Genomic DNA, 5,720 nt, shown 5'->3' with positions numbered 1-5,720 from the left:
TTTAATTTGGTAATGAATTACATATAAAATTGAAGCTTATTATGTCTAGTTTCACATGAAACAAATGAAACAAGTAAAGGAATTATATGTTAGAAGATATTTGAATTTTAGTGAAACAGAGTCATAGCAGTTTCTGAATCCCCTGTTCCTACTTTATAAATTCACCATAAATTGTAAAGATATAATTAGGTGGTTTATTTTATATCATCGGAATCCTTATTGAGTCTAGTTTTAGTAGAAACAAATCTCATAGTCATATGAATTTTTTACAGAGAGAAATATGGTTTGTAATAAACAGAGGTCAGACCAGTCGAGTCCTGAAATAGGGGTAACTTTAACTAATAAACTGTACTAATTGGCCCAACCAAAAATTCTAGAAAACAATTAGTAGATAGGTATATGAGTCTAGATTCAGGGAAAATTTACGGATCTTAATTTCAAGTTTTGTAACTCGAGATATGATTTTTCTTGTGACTGTGACGCAAGTAGCTTAAAGCTGTGAATGTAGAAACAAATAATCCAAAGTTCTAAAAATGTTAAACTAAGCTTAGTAACACCTCATACTCGACTCCTGCGACGGTCTCGGGCGTGGGGGCGTTACAAAACCTATATCTTAATTTATAGATACAAATAGGTACACATATGACCTGCATAAAACTCACTCAATTCATTACAAACATTTCATGATTCAACCATTATCTATTAACCGTCTTACATATTATAATTAACAACTAAGTATGCAATTAGGTACCATTATCCTAATACTATCTATGCCATTTGGCACCATCACAACCAACTTCAAAACATAAACTCAATTATATATAAAAGCATGTATCATTGTAGTAAACTTACCATGTCATTGAAACAAATTAATTTAATGAATGCATATACCACAACTATCAACCAACACATATACCATACATTTCACCCAATTTTTCCATTTCCCAACCATTTTATGATCCAAAGACAAGCATACCGTCACCACACATACTATCATCATTTACCTTATATACATACCATAGTAGTCCCTAAATTCAACCTTATGTATGGCAACCATTATAATAAATTACAACTTCAACTTATAAATTTAAACTATCAACTAAAATAACTTATGCACATAACATATAACCATTTAAAACACAAACCACAGTCAAGAACCAAAGTACCAACATTCAAGATTAACCAAAAATGAATCGCCTATATACATACCACAAAATCGAGTTTTAAACGATATAAAGACTACTAAATCATACCGAAATAGTGTGAGTTTATCGATGATCCGCTTGACACATTCCTCAAGTTGACACTATAGGGGAAAAGGAAACAATAGAGTAAGCATTACAATTTCCTAGTAAGTTCACAGGTATAAAAACCAAATAACTTACCTTTGGTTATAATTATACACTACATGCTACTTAGCTTGGTGAAGTTTGTCTATCATGGCAAATCAAATGTAAAAAAGGTGAGTTCAACATTTATTAACCATATAGTAACTCAATCATATAATATTTCAATTCACTTATTCAACATTTCATTACCATTCACAAAATAATATCATTTAAATCAATTCACTATTTTAACTTATCATACAATCTATTTATTTACAATACATCTCATTTCAAATTAATGTCAAACATTGATTTTCATTTCATAGTTTGAATTCTCATCCAAATAATAATAATTCATATTTATACTAAATAGATATTGAATGTCAATTAAGTATCAATCACTACTTTTTGCATAATACGAATTTTGAATCACATTCATCAATTTATCATGTTTCATATTAGCCTCCTGAGCTTGTATAATTGATTCTCATAGTGTATATATATATCATCTGATCATCATATAATCTCATTTCACAAATAGACATTTCATTTCACTTTTTTCTTCCATTTCTTATCCATTTGTCATCTCAATATCAAATACCACAGCTCACATTCATTTTCCAATTTCATGGATTTCAAATGCTTATTCATTATCATCAATTTTTATCTTTTATCTCACTATTAACACGACTCAGACTTGGGCAGATACACAAATTCAACCATTACACCAATTTGGCACCTAGTGCCTCATCGGATAAATCTAAAGCAAATAGTTGCGCTTAGCGCTTATCAAATAGTTTGACACCTGTTTCTCATCAGTATAACTGAAGCAATTTGGCACCCAATGTCTCATCGACTCGTATTCAAAGTAACCCTGAACTCTTCCTATCCTATGGCATGTCAACTATATCCACTGTATCCGAATAGTTAATAAGGTATTCATTACTCAATTTATTATCAATAAACATCTCAACTCACATATATTTTCGTCATTAAATCATTCGTCCATGCTCATGACATCATCAATCATTTCTATATGCATTCAATTACACATTTATAAATATACACATTTTTCACATATATTCCATTCGATGCTATCAATCTGTCTAAATTGAACCAATTCAACTCATTACATCAAATCATCACTTATCATATAACAAATCCTATTTTAGTCCAATTTAGTTTCAATTATTTAATTATTTTAATTTTTAATTCATTGTATTCAATTTAATCCTATATCTCACCTTTTTATACTGAATTGTAAATAATCAAATATCAATTAAACATAATTACAATTATAATTATAAATGCATAATAATTCAATTCAAACATACGGTATGAACTTACCTGATCAAGACAACAAACAAAAGACTCTCTAAGGACCAATCCGCAATTTTTGTTATTTCCCCAATTATTTCAATTCGGTCCAATTTCTGATCTATTCAATAACTCAATTCAATTTATCAATTTCAAACCTCTTATTTCATCCAATTATAAACATGTATCAACTCAATTTAATTATTCAATACCCCTAAAGTTTTGCATTTTATTCAATTTAGTCCCTAAACTGAACTTACTATATCTTCCAATTTGAACTCCAAATTTTAAACCCACTTCAATTATGTCCATATATAGCTTTCTACTACAAAAATATCATACCAATTTCATTATATTCATAATTTAGTCCCTAAACTCAAAACTAACAATCGGTTTCACAATTTAATCATTTTTCCATTCCTAAGTTTTTAAACCATCATTTTAACAATAAAAAGCTTCAAATATCTATAATAGTAACATCTAAAATCTCTAACATTTTTAAAAATGGATATATAATTTAGCTAAATTGAGTTACAACGATCTCAAAAATATAAAAATTACGAAAAATAAGCTTAAATCGAACTTACATGCAAGAGCCGATTGTAGAGTAATACTTGAGCTTCTAAGATCCCTTTAATGGCTATTCAGTTTGATTTGGGAAGATAAGAATGAAACCTCTTCCCAACCACTAATGTTTTAATATTAACATTAACATTTTATTATTTTATATGACTTTTACTAAAATATTTCATAATTAGCATTATGCATGTGGTTTCAATTGTTTAATGGTTATTATCATTGCTTAAATTATTAATTCGCTTTTATCAATAATTATCCGATTATTTTACATTTTTCGGTTTTCCTTTTTTTAATTAACTCCAAATTAAATTTTAACCATTTAGTACACTTACATATACTCCATTATTTGATTTTTTTTAAAATGAGTCCGATACCTCATTTTCCAAATCATTAACTTTAGTACACTCTTTACTGACCAATTGACCATTAATAAATCTATTAAATCACGATTCACTATTATACTATATCTAAGTTATAAATGTTAATTAATATATCTATAAACTCTCTTATCAGAATTGTGGTCCGAAAATTACTGTTTCTGACACCACTAAAAAATGGGTTTCTACACACTTAATCGGTCACAACACTACTTGTAACATTTGGCATGCCTATAACATTTTAAAAACTTAGGACTTTAACCAGCAGACACTTGATAATTTCATTCAATATACTCAAAGAAACATTCCTCAAATGAACAAGAATAAGTGTTCTTCGTTCAGTACATAACATGTACAAGACTCCTCAATATACGTAATTGAGACTTGCTAACTTCTATATTGTTTACAATCAATCTTTCCTCAAATAAGTAGATGAATAAGAAATATCTTCAAATAGCTTCGGATAAGTCTCGAATCTTAAGATATACTTCCTAATTTATCCGATCCACCAAATTTGAAAGTTATTGCTTCATCCAATCCAAATTAATTTTCAAGATGTGTTGCTTATGTAGTTTGGATATCAAGAATGGGCTAGCAACCGTCGAAGTAACAACATGAATCACAACCTAATGAATTTTGTTGTCAAAATTTGCCAACATAAACATGACAAGTTTTCTGAACGATATTACTATTGTCGTTGGCACTAATCCAAACACTAGTTTGGGCACTTCTCAGAAGTTGCTTCAACATAAATAAATGTCACAAATTATTTCTCAACAACATTGTGATTTCTTCAATAATAGTTTTATGATCTCTTATTAAATAAAATAAAAATAATATGAACTTATTTAATAAGGTTAATGCATTATTGAATACCTAAATTTGACATTGTTCTCACATTAATGTTGAAAATTCTTTTATCTAGTTCCTCAACATGATAATGTTCCGGCATTGGTGCTTAAACATCTTTTGTTCAAGTGATCACTAAACTTGACATTTTTCTCTCATTGAGGCTTGAACTTTTTTCTGGTTTAAACTAATTTCTGGACAATTACCAATTTAAGTCTCAAAAGTTGCATTAGCCCGAAATACAAAAGCTTACTTGAATATAATATACTAAATTAAAGGCGTTTTTTTTTTAATATATGAGCCTAAAATAATAAAGGTATGTCACTCACCACACGGTTTATACTGTTTAGGCTAAATTATGGTTCATGTGGCTTGATGATGTAGCATCAGATTTACCCTTTCTGTTCTTTACTTTGCTACTCTGTCTGTACCAATGAATAGTTGGACTCGTGCGCTTGTCCACTCGATTTAGCTACTAACTATTCAGGTGAATTTGGCAAAATATCATCTACTATTAAACACAATATCAAATCAATTTAAAAATAAATATAAATAAAATAAAATTTCTCAAGGAGATTGAATGGAATGAAAAATAATTTATGTTCAATTTTTATAAAAATTCCTTGTTTTTTTTAGCATATCGTATGCCCCGGACAGCTAGTGGGTTGCAGGATTGCAGTGGGTACAGTAGATATAGCTTATTAAGAGGAGCCCAATGAGCCAGAATCAAAATCATAACACCTCTATTCAAAAAACTCTCCCTTTCTTGTATAAATATAACTCTAAACTTCATTCAACATATCTACCCCTTCATATATATATATATATATTTACTGCTGCTATTTTAGTATTAGTAGTCGCAGTGACATAATCACAACAGTAGAGCACTGCTGAAGCTTACTCATTCAAATGGCAGGCAAGAAAAGACACAAGATTTATTAATAACAAGCAGGCCTGTGAGCCTTGCAGATCATTTGGTCAAAAATGCAGTCATTTGGTTAAGAAGCAGCGAGCCAAATTCTACATCCTCCGACGTTGCATGCTATGCTTGTTTGCGGCCGTGAGCGTGGCGACCCTTAGGAGAACCCCCCCCCAACCCCCAACCAACGGCCATCTTAATTGCTTTCACCCTCTCCTAGTTGTATAGTATTAAGAAGTACTTTTCACTTGATATATTATATATATGTTAATATAGTAGTATTTTTTTAGCTATTACTGCTAATTTCAAGTATAAGAAAATTTAATAAATTCTAGATCTGTTTAGAATTTA

The 5,720-nt window shown here is 29.6% G+C and overlaps 1 pseudogene; it reads left to right on the top strand.

The window, feature by feature from the left end:
- Positions 1-1,408: 1,408 nt before the first annotated feature.
- On the top strand, positions 1,409-5,530 carry LOC107938780 (uncharacterized; annotated as a pseudogene).
- The last annotated feature ends 190 nt before the right edge of the window (positions 5,531-5,720 follow it).

The sequence above is a fragment of the Gossypium hirsutum genome, chromosome A04 (genome assembly GCF_007990345.1).
Source record: "Gossypium hirsutum isolate 1008001.06 chromosome A04, Gossypium_hirsutum_v2.1, whole genome shotgun sequence".
NCBI classification, from domain to species: domain Eukaryota; kingdom Viridiplantae; phylum Streptophyta; class Magnoliopsida; order Malvales; family Malvaceae; genus Gossypium; species Gossypium hirsutum.
Note: the sequence above shows the minus strand (reverse complement) of the source record. Positions and strands in the feature narration are given on the sequence as shown.